The sequence below is a fragment of the Mastigoproctus giganteus genome, chromosome 5, assembly GCF_048544385.1.
Source record: "Mastigoproctus giganteus isolate SK-2022 chromosome 5, ASM4854438v1, whole genome shotgun sequence".
Taxonomy (NCBI): domain Eukaryota; kingdom Metazoa; phylum Arthropoda; class Arachnida; order Uropygi; family Thelyphonidae; genus Mastigoproctus; species Mastigoproctus giganteus.
The window spans coordinates 26,808,512-26,824,055 of record NC_143579.1 but is presented as its reverse complement, the minus strand read 5'-3'; the positions used below and the strand labels follow the sequence as shown (position 1 = coordinate 26,824,055).

At 38.6% G+C, this 15,544-nt stretch overlaps 1 protein-coding gene across 1 annotated transcript in view; it reads right to left on the bottom strand.

The window, feature by feature from the left end:
- The window catches only part of LOC150085258 (ubiquitin-like modifier-activating enzyme 6), a 242,598-nt gene extending 227,392 nt beyond the window's left edge, over positions 1–15,206 (bottom strand). Inside the window, exon 1 of the mRNA XM_090374502.1 lies at positions 15,104–15,206. The gene's annotated coding sequence lies outside the window, so the exon portion shown is untranslated. The remainder of the gene's footprint in view (positions 1–15,103) is intronic.
- Positions 15,207–15,544: the final 338 nt, after the last annotated feature.

Sequence of the window (15,544 nt, the reverse complement as noted above, 5' to 3'; positions counted from 1 at the left end):
TGCTGGGAGCCATTGCGGTACAAGTAAACACATGAGTTGTGTTAGGGTAGCTAAGAATAGAAACAGGTGCAGGTATACTTGCGTGTACACCAATGCTAGGAGTTTAGTAAATAAATTTGATGAATTTGAGGTATTGCTCAAAACATCAAAGGCAGATATTGTTGGGATATCAGAGACGTGGTGTCACACAGATATAAGGGATGCAGAACTGCAATTTGGGGAGTACAACGTCTACAGAAAGGATAGACAGGATAGGAAGGGGGGAGGGGTTATGCTATTAGTTAAGAAACACATAAAAACCAAGGAAGTGAAGCCAGTCGACATCGCCGGACAGTGCAGTGTTGAGTCAGTTTGGTGTGACATAAGCATTGGGAGATCAAAATTGAGAGGAGTGTGCTATAGGCCTAATGACTCTGATGAGTATAATAAGGAACTGTACAGGGAAATAGAGTGGGCCAGTAAATCAGAGAGTCTTATAATGGGAGATTTTAATTTCCCAGATATTGACTGGAATTTGGGGGCTGGTTACTCACACACTAGCAGGGCTTTTGTGGATTTATTGGATGATTGTTTTCTACATCAGCATGTTCGGGAGGCAACTAGAGGGAGTACTACTCTTGATTTGATTATCAGCAGTGATTCTTCATGCATTAAGAATCTGCAGATAAACGAACCACTAGGTGGCAGTGATCACAGTGTGCTGAAGTGGGATTTACTCAAAGAGGTAACTACCATTAGGGGTAAAGGGAAGGGTTATTGCTTCTGTAAAGGCGACTACGATGGACTGAGACAGTATTTAAATTCTATACAGTGGGACCAACTGATGATGTTACCAACAGCAAATTCAAAATGGGAAGCATTCAAAGAACTTATCTTGGAAGCTACTAGGCTTTACATACCAACTAAGAAATATTGTTCAAGGTTTAGGCCAAAATGGATGTCAGATGAACTAATGAGGCATATGGCAGAGAAGAAAAATGCATGGGATACTTACAAATTAACACATGACACAGAAGCCTATGATAGATACAAGTTGATATGCAACCAAGTTACAAAGGAGGTTAGGCAGGCAAAGGCAGATTACGAGAAATCCTTGGCAAGGGATGCAAAGAAAAACAGCAAAGAGTTCTTTACTTATGTTAACTCTAGAAGGAAGGGGATGAATCAGATTGGTCCACTTGATATTGATGGGTCAACGGTTGATGATCCTGCTCAGGTAGCTAACAAACTAAATGAATATTTTGCATCGACATTCACACATGAGGAGTTATTCAGCAAGGGGAATGCCAGAGGTGTATTCAACTCTAGCAGTAAGCTACAGAATCTTGAAATAACTGGGAGTAAAGTGGAGGAGAAACTGTTGAAGATAAACACAAGAAAGGCACCTGGGGTGGATGGGATCTATCCAGTTATATTAAAGGAGGCAGCAAAGGAAGTAAGCAAACCCTTAGCCATAATTATGAGAGCTTCCTTGGACTCAGGGGAGGTACCCATAGACTGGAAATGTGCAAATGTGACCCCAATTCACAAAGGAGGATCAAAGGCTGACACAAGTAATTATAGACCTGTGAGCTTAACTTCTGTTCCAGGAAAATTAATGAAGGCACTGGTTAAAGAAGCACTGCAGGATCATTTAGACAAGACTTCGGTTATAGCTCAGACACAGCATGGTTTTGTTAAGGGGAAGTCTTGCCTGACCAACTTGATTGGATACTATGATGTAGTCACAAAAGAACTGGATGCAGGGAATAACTTTGATATTATATACTTCGATCTTAGAAAGGCTTTTGATACTGTTGTACATGGAAGACTGCTACACAAATTGGAGCAGTGTGACATTGGAGACAAATTGCTGCTATGGATAAAGGGGTAGTTGAGGGGGAGACGACAGAGAGTGGTAATCAATGGACACTGCTCATCGTGGACTAATGTTATTAGTGGAGTCCCTCAGGGCTCAGTGTTGGGTCCATTATTGTTTTCTGTATTTATAAATGATATTGATGATGGTATATCAAGCTTAATGTCCAAGTTTGCAGATGATACAAAGGTTGGCAGGGTTGTCAAGGACACTACTGACACTATGCTGCTGCAACAGGATCTGGAAAGGTTGAGCAGATGGGCTGAGAGGTGGCAAATGAAGTTTAACATTGACAAATGTAAAGTACTACACATGGGAAACAGCAACCCCAGAGCAACGTATCAACTCTGTGGTACTACACTGACAGTGGTAGAGAATGAAAGGGACTTGGGGGTGGTTGTGAAGGCAGATATGAAGTTCTCTGAGCAGTGCAGACGGGCTGCAAGAGTAGCTCATGGAGTATTGTCAATGATATACAGGAATTTTTCTAGCAGGGATAAGGAGGTGATTATTCCATTGTATAAGGCAATGGTCAGGCCACACCTAGAGTACTGTATACAGGTCTGGAGGCCTCATTTCAAGAAGGATGTAGAGCTGCTGGAACGAGTACAGAGAAGGGCAACAAGATTAGTGAATGGAACAAAGGGGTGCTCTTACGAAGAAAGGCTTAAGTTTTGCAAATTACAGTGTCTGGAGACTAGGCACCAGCGAGATGATCTGATAGAGGTGTATAAAGCCTTGAATGGTTTAAGCATGCTCAATGCTGATGGGATTCTTCCTCTAGCTCAGAAAAATCACCTGAGAGGGCATAAATTGAAATTGAGGAAAGACAGATGTAGGATAGACGTGAGGAAATTTGCCTTTAGCCAGTGGGTGGTTGGTTGGTGGAACAGACTTCCATCCCTTGTGGTGGAGGTTGATAGCCTAAATAAGTTTAAGGTTCAGCTGGACAGGTATTTGGAACGAACAGAGGGGTGAAGTGGAAGTGGGTTTTTTTTTTTTTTTTTTTTTTTGGCTGATGCTGCATAAGCTTGCTTTCTTGAATCAAATGCCTCTACTAAGGCTAATGCTAATGCTAATGTTCATTTACCTACAAGAATACCGGACAATCCTAATCATACAGCTAACACGCTTGATCCTTTTCTCACAAACAACCCTTCTAAGTACACGGTTGAAATGAGAGGTCCTTTAGGCACTTCAGATCACAACTTGGTGATTGTCTCTTCTCCAATGGAGCTTTTATCTCATGGCTATTCCCAACCTCGTGTTGTTTGGCATTACAAGAATGCAAAATGGGATGACCTGCAAGATTTCTTTTCTTCTTTTCCTTGGTCGGATTACTGTTTCAAAACTTCTGATGTCAACGTCTGCTCAGATCATGTCAGTGAAATTATTCTTGCAGGAATGGAAACCTTTATCCCACACCCCACTTTAAAATCTCATCCTTTATCTAAACCTTGGATTTCCAATAAATGTGCTAAGGCTATTAAAGAGAAGAATGTTGCATATCGTAATTGGCTTGTTTCTAATTCTTCAGTTTCATTTTCTGCCTACACCAAAGCTTTGCAACAATTGTAAAGCAGTTATTAATCAGTCCAAACTAGAGTTTGAACAGGCTAAGAGTAGAAAACTTTCTTCTTGCCCTAATGATAGCCGAGGATTCTGGTCTCTTGCCAAAGCTATTGGCAACAACTTTTGCCCATCTCTGCTCCCACCTCTGTCCAAACCAGATGGTTCTGTTGTCATTTCAGCCAAGGATAAAGCTGACCTGCTAGCATTCCATTTTTCTTCCAACTCATGTATTAATGATCTTGGCAAAACAACTCCCATCATTCCCAACACACTCCATTCAATGCCTCCTGTGGTCTTCCGTCAAAAGGATGTCAGAAGGATTTTGACGAATCTTGATGCTAAGAAAGCTCCAGGTCCCGATGGTATTTCTCCACTTGTTCTCAAAACCTGTGCTCCTGACCTTACTCCTATTCTTTGCCACTTTTTTCACTTTCTTATTTGAAAAGTGTTTTTCCTTCTACTTGGAAATTTGCTCATATCCAGCCAATTCCTAAAAAGGGTGACAAATCCCTCCCATCCAATTATCGTCCCATTGCAATTACTTCTACTCTTTCTAAAGTAATGGAGAAATCAATTAACCGCCAACTCTTAAACTACCTAGAAACCTTCCATCTGATCAACGATCGCCAGTATGGATTTCATCAATGTCAATCCACTGGTGATATTCTGGCTTATGTTACCCATTTATGGACTAATTCAATGGAAAAGTTCAGTGAAACACAAGTTGCTCTTGACATCCCAAAGGCTTTCGATCATGTTTGGCATAAAGGTCTTCTAAACAAGCTTCCATCTTATGGTTTGCCAACTGTTTTTTGTAATTGGTTATCTAGTTTTCTCTCTGATCGCTCACTGAGGGTGATGGTAGATGGCTCTCTGTCTTCTAACTTCCCCACTAATGCCGATGTCCCCCAAGGTTCAGTTCTTTCCCTAACTCTTTTCCTCTTGTATATTAATGACCTTCTTCCATTGACTGGAAATCCTATCCATAGTTTTGCCGATGATAGCACATTGCATTCTATTTTCCATTTTGAGAAACCTTGTTCTGCTCAATCAACTTCGACTTCTCGAAAATCTGCTACCAATTCCTTAGATGCCGATCTTCAGGTAATTCTCCAGTGGGGCAAAGACAACTTAGTTGATTTCAACCCTTCTAAAACTCAGTCTTGTCTTATATCTTGCAAAAAAGGATTCTTCTGTTTGTCGTTTGTTATTTGGTTTTTAGGAGCATTAGCAACTAAGGCCATATTGCTCCGGGATATGTGGTGGTCATTCCCTGACCTTTCCGTATTTGGTGGTGACGGGCTCGAAACCCGGTCTAATCAAGAAGCATGTGCTATGCACTGCTGCTCCTTCCCACCTGGCTACGGAGGCACCTAGGATTCTTCTGCTCCTATGCTTATCTTTAGTGACACTCCGATTTCTAGGCAAAATGATATATCTCTTTTGGGGATTACCCTGACTTCTAATCTCTCTTGGCACAAGCACATTACAAATACTGCTTCCTCTGCATCTAAAACACTTGGTTTTCTCTTTCGCTCTTGGCGTTACTTTTCTTCCAAACAGCTGCTCACTCTGTATAAATCGCAAATCTGCCCTGCCATGGAATATTTTTCCCACATTTGGGGTGGTGCCCCCAAAACCTCTCTCAGGCTTCTTGATTCCATTCAGAAGAGGACAGTTAGGTTAATTAATGATTCATCTCTAACAGTCTTTCCACTCACTGTCTCATAGATGTACTGTTTCTGCTGCATGCCTCTTCTACAGATACTTCCATGGGCACTGTTCTTCTGAATTGGCTTCTATAATTCCTGCTCTCTCTTTCAAAACAGTCCGAACACGTGCCGCCACCAGTTAACATCCATTTACTGTCCAACTTCAAACTCCCAGAGCCAACTTTTCATCTTCCTCGTTTATTTATTCAACTGCAGTTTTCTGGAACAACCTTTCTTCATACGTATTTCCTGAAAATTACAGTCTACAGAAGTTCAAGTCCAATGTAAACAAATATCTTCTTTCATCTTCTCAACCTCCAACCCAAGCACGGTACTAAGTTCTATAGGTTCTAATACTTCTCGTGTTTGGGGTTTACATAGAAAAAAAAAAAATTTCCATGAATTATTTCCTATTTAGAATTTTTTATTGCTAACACGGTTAGTTGGTCCCACTGTATAGAATTTAAAAACTGTCTGAGACCATTGTAGTCTCCTTTACAAAAGGAAAAATCCTTCCCTTTACCCTTAATAGTAGCTACTTATTTAAGTAAATCTGACATCAATACATTGTGATCACTACCACCTAGTGGTTCTTTTATCTGCAGTTTCTTACTAGAGGAAGAATCAATGCTGATAATCAGATCAAATGTATTGCTCTCTCTTGTTGCCTTGCTAACATGCTGCTGTAGAAAACACAGTTATCCAATAAATCCACAAAAGTCTTGCTAGTGTGTGAGTGACCAACTCACAAGTTCTAGTCAATATCTGTGAAGTTAAAATTCTGCATTATAAGATATTCTGATTTGCTGTCCCACTCTATTCCTCTGTACAGTTGTTCGCTGTACTCATCAGTCATTAGGCCTACAACACAGTGCTTATGTCACACCAAACTGAGTCAGCATTGCACTGGCCACCCATGTAGCTTGGGAGCACTGCCGTAAATTTTATGTGCTTCTAAACTAAGAGTATAACCCCTCCCTCACCTCCTATTCTGTCTGTCATTTCTGCACACATTGTGCTCTCCATATTCAAATTCCACACCCCTTATATCTGAGTGACACTATGTCTCTGATGTTCTAACAATCTGCATTTGATGACTTGACTGGCATTTCAAAGTCATCAAGTTTATTTACTACGTTCCTAGTACTGGTGTACATGCAAGTATACATGCACCTGATCTTACTCTTATTTATTTTCATGTTGCATGCTAACTCACAGCAGGCCTTGAAATCTCCAACACCTTGCTTTTTTAGACTGCTGCATGTTCCAATAGATGCTAGGCAAGAATCATTTTCACCTCTGCCTGAGGCTATTGTTTATCTATTCATCTGTGTTATCCTCCTTAAATTAATGGTTTTCCGACCCACCTAACACTGCCTCGATAGCATCAGCAAATATACTTGCACCCTTTCTATATAAGTGTACCCCATCCCTGTAGTCTCTCCTGTTAACAAGCACAGACCCAGCAGAGAAAAATTTTACACCACGAGCCTTGCACAATCTCTCCAGGGTCAAATTGATTGACAAGACTCTCATCATATACTCCCTCCTATAACACCTGGCAGAATTGCAGACACTTTCAAATTTAACTTGTGACTTTTTTTTCCAACACTGCTCTGTACTTGTTAAGTAAGTTCATGGACCTCCTACTCTTAATATCATTAGTACCAAACATGTATGTACAATGACATCGGCCTTTGTGCCCTTAAAAGATGATATGTGCTCTACAATGTCATTAGCATTTGCCCCTGGCAAATATACTCTGGTATTATTTCACCTATCCTTTTTTACACAATATACTTCCTGTTTTCCTGACAATAGCATTGCCAATAACAGCTACCTCCTGTAGGACCAGTGCATTCTGCTTTGGGGATTGATGTTGTGTTGATTGATGCATAAGAGTGAGCTTTGGCATTGAGTTGGGCAGTTGAGAGCTTGATGGGTCCCCCCATTTTAATTCCTTCAAGAGCATCCACCCTACTCTTCAAGCTCTCATAAACATCCATTGAAATGCTGAGTTGGTGCCTAATTTCTTCACACACACACTGCACTGAACACAAACAAGACGTGGCTGTATTATGTCCTGCTTCAGAAAGGTCCACAAACACTGCAAAAGTAGTAGCCATGGGCTATTTACTACTTGTAGTAATTGTACAAGTAGTAAATAGCCCACCACCAAGTAACAAAATCGGATCCAACTTTCCATGCCTTGTGTGAGGGGGGGGGAGAGAGAGAGAGAGAGAGAGAAGTAGAAAGGAATCACCGAGAAAGAGAAGAATGATGATATCCAGGTCAGGTCCCTGGGTGTGCCAAGCCCATACTCACCAGATGTGAACCCCTGTAACCACTGACAGAGACAGAAAACGTAGACTATACGAAAAATCCTTTGTTATCAGCACACAAACAATATTAACTGAAACATATTTAATACAGATAGTCAATTACCACATACATATTTTTAAAAGTGCAGTAGTTGAGCAGATAAAAACAAAAATAAGAACTCTAATAAGTACATCCAAAAAAGAACCCCCCATTCTCCTCTAATGTAATCTTGAACCCACCAACAAAATTAAGATTCTAATTCAACAACATCCATATCCCTACTCTCATTTAAATACCGTCAACCTCAGCAACCAGCTAAACTAAGATCGGCCTCAGGAGACCTTAACTGGAGTTATAATTCCAAACTTTCTTAGTTTAAGAATACAGTATAGAACATATAAATATAATGAACTGCAAATGAATGTTTTGATATGTGAGGCTGATGGTATCATAAGGACAGCATTATACGAGTTTAAATATTCATAGTTATCCATTTACTTAACATTAATTGATTTATTATTATTCTTACCTGATGTTTGTTAATAGTTATTTGTTAATTAACTAAATTCAAGCCTATACCTCAACAAATAAGAAATGTGTAATTAAATTAACGTGTAATAATCTGTAATTGAATTAATGTGTAATCAAATTAACAGGAAATAATGTGTAATTGAAATTAACAACTTTATGTAAATCATAGAATAATTTCAGTTTTGCTGTCTTTAGTCACAAGAAGTGGTACAGGAAGTACCACAAAACATCTCAGAATAATTTATTTCTACAGCAGCATGTTCGAGAAGCAACCAGAGGGAGTAATACTCTTGATATGATTCTTCATGCATTATGAAACTGCAGTTAAAGGAACCAATAGGTGGCAGTGATCACAGTGTGCTGACGACATGGGATTTACTCAAATATGTAACTACCATAAAGGGTAAAGGGAAGGGTTTTTGCTTTCCTAAAGGTGACTACAGTGGTCTCGGGCAGTTTTTAAATTCTAAACAGTGGAACCAATAGATGATCTTACCAACAGCACATTCTAAATGGGAAGCATTCAAGGCAGTAATCTTCGAAGCTACTAGGCGTTTTGTTCCAACTAAGAAATACTGCTCAAGGTTTAGGCCTAGATGGATATCAGATGAATTAAAGAGACTCATAGCAGAGAAGAAAAATGCATGGGATACATATAAATTATCAGGTGACACAGAAGACTACGGTAAATATAAGTCACAGAGGAAGTCAGGCAAGCAAAGGCAGATTATGAGAAATATTTGGTAGATGCAAAGACTTCTTTACTTATGTAAACTCTAGAAGGAATGGGATGAATCAGATTGGTCCACTTCATATCAATAGTTCTATTGTTGATGAATCTGCTGAGGTAGCTGACAAACTGAATGATTATTTTGCAGCTACATTCACACATGAGGAATTGTGTAGGGAAGTGGAGGCCAGAAGTTTATCAAACTCTAGCAGAGAGCTAAATGATTTTGTAATGACTGAGAGCAAAGTGGAGAAGAAATTGTTGAAGTTGAACATAATAAAGGCACCTGGAGTGGATGGGATCTATCTAGTTATAAGGAAGTAAGAAAACTCTTTGCCATAATTATGAGAGTTTCGTTGAACTAAGGGGAAATCCCCATGGACTGGGGCAGTGCAAATGTGACCCCAATACACAAAGGGGATCGCACGAGTAATTACAGATCTATAAGTAACTTTTGTTCTGTAGAAAATAATGGAGTCTAGTTAAACATGCACCACAGGATCATCTAGAGAAGACTGCAGTTATGGTTCAGACACAGCCTGGGTTTATTAAGGGGAAGTCTTGTCTGATCAATTTGATTGGATACTATGATGTGGTCACAAAGGAACTGGATGCAAAAAATAATTTTGATATCATATACTTGGATTTTAGGAAAGCTATACTATTGTACATGTAAAACTATTGTTCAAATTGAAGCAGTATAACATTAAGGGCAAGTTACTGCTATGGATAAAGGGATGGGTGAGTGGGAGAAGACAGAAAGTAGCTATAAATGGACGCTGCTCTTCACAGACTAATGTTATTAGTGGAATTCCCCAGGGTTCAGTGTTGGGCTCACTGTTGTTTTCTGTATTTATCAATGATATTGACCAAGGTATATCAGGGTTAATGTCCAAGTTTGCAGACAATACATAGGTTGACAGGGATGTTAAAGACAGTAAACTATTGCAACAGGATTTAGAAAAGTTTAGCGGATGGACTGAGAGGTGGCAACTGAAGTTTATAACATTGACAAATGCAGAGTACTGCATATGGGTAGCAGTAACCCCAAAGCAACTTACCAACTGTGTGGTATTACACTCAGGGTAGTGGAGTATGAAAAAGACCTGAGAGTAATTGTGCAGTCAGATATGAAGTTTTCTGAGCAGTGCAGACAGGCTGCAAGAGTACCTCATGGTGTCTTGTGAATTATACAGGAATTTTGCTAGCAGGGATAAGGAGGTGATTATTCCCTTGTATTAAGCAATGGTCGGGCAACACCTTCGGTATTGCATACAGATCTGGAGGCCTCATTTCAGGAAGGATGCAGAGTTGCTGGACCGAGTACAGAGAAGGGCAATGATATTGATGAAACGATTGATGAAAGGATCAAAGGGTTGCTGTTACCAAGAAAGCCTTCCGTTCTGCAAATTCCAGTGTCTGGAGACTAGGCACCTGTGAGTTGATCTGACTGAGATATATAAGGCCTTGAATGGTTTGAGCAACCTCAATGCTGATGGAATTCTTCCTCTTGCTCAAATTACTCACCTGAGGGGACATAAATCCAAATTCAGGAACGACAATTGTAAAATAGATGTGCAGAAAATTGCCTTTACCAGTGGGTGGTTGATTTTTGAAGCAAACTTCCATCTGTTGTAATGGAGGTTGACAACTTAAATAAGTTCAAAGCAGAACTAGACAAACATTTAACAAACATTAGAGAAGTTGAATTTCTGGAGTACAATGTGTACAGAAAGGTCAGAGAGGGTAGGAAGGGTTATGCTGTTAGTTAAAAAACACATAAAATCTAAGGAAGTGTATCTAATTGACATTGGTGAACAATGAAATGTTGAGTCAGTGTGGTGTGACATAAGCACTGGGAAAGGGAAAATGAGTGTGTTATAGGCCTAATGAACAATTATGCAGAGAAACAGAGTGGGACAATAAATCAGAATTATTATTATTATTAGCCATATAGTGCAAGGAAGCCTAAGGCTTATGCTGCACAGCCAAAAAAAAAAAAATTTCTGAATTACCCTGATAGAGAGAGAGAGAGAGAGAGTGAAAGTCAGAAGTAGAAGGGAAGGGAATCACCAAGAAAGAGAAGAATGATGATATCCAGCTCAGGACCCTGGGTGTGCCAAGCCCATACTCACCAGATGAGAGCCCCTGCGGTTGATTGTTTAGTTGTAGCAAAGATTAACACTCTACCCTGTCCAGAAGATAAATATTGTTAATAAATCTGTAGTATTGTATTTTTACTTTTATTTCATTTCTGGAAAACCTTCGATGCTACAAAAGCTAAGGTTGTATATGGAATCAGCATACCAAATTCATGAAGAAACACCAAGGAAAGCTGATAAACAGGGGAGTCTGTTTTTAGAGGGATGAGATACATATAAATTGAATGGAAGAAAGAATATTTCCTGATGCTATTGAGGCAGTGTTAGATGGGTCAGAAAACTGCTACCTTGGGAGTATACACAGATTAATAGATTAACTAGTGCCACAGGCAGGTTAACAGATTAACTACAGCCCCAGGAAGAGCTAAGAGTGATTCTTGCACTGCTTCTATCGGAACAGGCAGCAGCCTGAAAAGCATGATGCAGGGAATTACAGGCCCTGCTGTGGGTCATCATGGAACAAATGAATATATGGGTTGTGTTAAGGTGTTAAGGTAACTAAGGGTAAGAAAAGATCGATGTATACTGATGCTAGGAGCATAGTAAATAAATTTGATGAATTTGATGTACTGATTAAGTCATCAAATGCAGACATGGTGTCACTCAGACAGATTAAATCTAAGACAGTGCAATGTCGAGACAGTTTGGTGTGACATAAGCACTGGGTAAACAAAATCGAGAGCAGGAGTTTGTTACAGGCCTAATAAATGTGTTGAATAAAACAAACATATATACAGAGAAATGGAGCGGGCCAGTAAACCACAAATTGACTGGAACTTGTGGGTTAGTCACTCACACACTACCAAGACTTTTGTGGATTTATTGGACAACTGTTTTCTACTGCTGCATGTCAGAGAGGCAACAAGAGGAAGCAATACTCTTGATCTGATTAACAAGCAGTGATTCTTCACCCATTAAGAATCTGCAGGTAAAGATACCCATTGGAGGCCAGAGATTACGTGTATTGATGAGGGAATTCCTTAAAGACATACCTTATTCCAAAGGTAAAGTGAAGGGTGTTTGCTTTCATAAGGGTCGCTATAGTGGCCTCAGACAATTTTTAAATTCTAAGCAGTGAGACAAACTGATGACATTACTAACAGCAAATTATAAATGGGAAGCATTCACTAAATACCACTGCAGGCTTAGACTTAAATGGATGTCAGATGAACTTAAGAGACAGGTGGCTGAAAAGAAAAATTAATGGGATGCATATAAATTATCTGGTGATACAGAAGCTTATGGCAAATATAAACTAGTCTGCAATTAAGGTACAAGGAAGTTTAGACAATCTAATACAGATTATCAAAGAATGCAAAGAAAAGCAGAAAACGAGTAAAGCGGCAGGCAGGTAAAAACTCTTTACTTATATTAAGAGAAGGGGGAACAGTTGGTCCATGTGATGTCGATGATTTAATTGCTGATGATCCTGATGTGGTTGCTGAAAACCTGAAAGGTATAATGCATCCGTGTTCATTCATGAGGAATTATTTTAAATAGCATTAGCATTAGCAAAGGCACATGATGCAAGAGAGCATCATGTGCTTTCTTTTGGAAAGAGAATGCCAGAAGTTTGTCATGCGATAACAAGAAGCTAAATGATTTTGTGAAAACAGAGACGAAAGTGAAAGAAAAATCGTTGAAGCTAAATATGAAAAAGGCACCTGGAGTGGATGGGATCTTTCTAATTATATTAAATGAGGAAGTCCCAAAGGATTGGAGATATGCAAATATATCCACGATTTACAGAGAAAGTTCGAATGGTGAAGTGAACAATTACAGACCTATAATCTTGATTTCTGTTCCATGAAAACTAATGGAGTCATGGGTTAAAGAAGTAAGGCAAGACCATCCAGACAGGACTGCAATTATACTGGTCCCAGCATGAATTTGTTACGGGCAATCTCATTTGTCCAGTTGGATCGTAGTAGTAATTCTTGGGCTGATGCTATATAAGCTTGCTTTCAATAAAGCAAGCTTATATAGCATCAGCCAAAAAAGGAGTCACCCATCCATACCCTCCAAAAAATGGTCTAGTAAATTTATTTAACCCATCCACTTCCACAACAACAGAGGGAGGCATATTCCGACAATCAACCACCCACTGGCTGAAGGCAAACTTCCACACATTGACCCTACAACCATCCTTCCTCAATTTGAATTTATGCTCCTTCATTTGCGTACTCACAGCAAGTGGAAGAATGCCATTAACATTCAGCTTACTGAATCCATTCGTGGCATTAAACAACTCAATCATGTATCCCTGCAGGTGTCTAGTCTCAAGAAGCGGCAATTTTCAGAACTGAAGCCTTTCTAGGTAAGAGCACCCTTTTCTTCTCTTCACCAATCTGACTGCCCTTCTCTGCACCTGTTCCAGCAGGTCCACATCCTTCTTGAAATGAGGCCTCCAGACCTGTATACAGTACTCAATGTGTGGCTTGACCATTGCCTTATACAAGGGAATAATCGCCTCCTTATCCCTGCTAGAACAATTCCTGTATATCACTGACAAGACACCATGAGCTACTCTTGCAGCACTTAACATATAGCCATTAACATTTAGGTCATACTTTGCCTCACATGCCAATAGCTGTACATTTTGCAGACTGAAAAAGTTGGAATAACTTATGGAGATAGATTTTACTTCTGGAGACATCTAAAATAACTGGTATATTAGAATGAGCTGTCATTTCAGACCAAGCTACTTTGGCATGCTGTTAAAGATGTAAAAAAATATTAAAATCTAGGACCTTGGGCTGTATGTATAACTCATGTTACAAAATGGGGTAATACTACTGTTGGGTTAAAAAAAAAAAAGTTAATTAAAAAAAAATTCTTCTGTGGTTATATTTATATATCCATTTACATCTAAAGTCATACTGTGCCCTCAGAGCAGCCTACGTGTGCCAGAAATCACTGGTTCATGCATTTGTCTGGACTGAAAGCCATTTCAAGTACTATTAAATTTAAAAAAGTATGAATAAAAATGTAATAAATAAGTAAAAGATTGTCTGAATGCTTCTTATGCCATTAAAAAAATTTCAAGAAACTAACTCAGTAAGAAGGCATTTTCACACATGTTCACAAGAACTTTTCAAAATCCCCACAGAGGCTCACATCTAGTGAGTATGGGCTTGGCACACCCAGGGTCTGATTATCATCATTCTTCTCTTTCTTGGTGATTTCTTTCTTCTCTCTGTATCTCTCTCTCAGGATAATTCAGAATTTTTTTTTTTTTTTTTTTGCCTGGTGCAGCATAAGCCTCAGGCTTCCTTGCACCATAAGGCTAATAATAATAATAATAATCTCTAGACCTTTAGCAGCATACATTGAATCTCCAATATATATATATATATATATATGTATGTATGTTTTTTTTTTTGTAATGAAACTCCAGGATATACTATGTTTGCATGTGTGTTCATTTATTCACCTACTTTATATATATATATATATATATATATATATATATATATATATATATTAGTAGGTGAATAAATGAAGGTAAGGAAATAGTAAAAGTAATATATATGTAAGAAAGGTAGTATAGGTAAGAAAAGTTGAGAGTGAAGGAGAGATTACATAAATATGTAGAGAAAAAAAAAAGTGTAAGAAGAGAAAGAGAGAAAAAAAAATTCCTTTATCATTCTCCTTTCCCATTAATGTTTACATGTATATGTAAAGATTAATGGTATATATATATATATATATATATATATATATATTTTTTTTTTTTTTTTTTTTTTCGTTTGATGGCGAAATTTTTTTTTTTTCATTAGCACCTACGATCACTACTCGCACGCAATTAGCATGAACAAGGGTAAACCGACTCCATTACCAACTTGTCCCCAGTCTCGCATGTAGACACCCCAATCTTTTGTTTACTGTATAGAAATCACCCTATCCTCTTTTGGTACAGTAAACAAAAGCTGTTGTTCCAGAATACTTGGAGCCGCAGCTCACCATCAACTAGACAAGAAAATAAAGTCAGTCAAGAATGAAAACCGAATAAACAGATTTGTACATTGGGAAGCAGTAAAGTTTTTAAACATGTTCAAACTTTCTAGAAAATTATAATACTAATTAAAGGTCTCAACACTTATGTTAAGAAGTTAAACACATTGGCAATAACTTTTGTGAAAAATAAAATATCCTCTGTGGCTGTGTTAAGTTACACAAATATTTATAATGCACTTCAACAAACTTTTTAACTTACTGTGAACTTTAGGTTAAAAATAAACAACTAACACAAATAATAACTTAAAATAACACAAACTACATTCCAAAAACCCCGCATTCTATGATAAAAACAATATTACGTTATCACTGTGGTTACCACACCAAACGCCACCTTTTGAGAGAGATGTGTAACAAACTTTATTCATTCGTGGGTTCTCAACCTGTTACGCTAAAGTACGCTAAAGGTACGCTAAAGTATTATCAACTTCTAAAAATACCTGACACTTTTTGACACTGTTGCGCATTGGAAGAATACTGTAATTGGAGCAGTATGGTATTAGGAGTATTAGCATTAGCATTAGTAGAGGCATATGATGCAAGAAAGCAAGCTTATTCAGCATCAGCCAAAAAAAAAAAAAAAAAAAAAAACACACCACTCCCATTTCACCCCTCCGTTCGTTCGAAATACCTGTCCAGT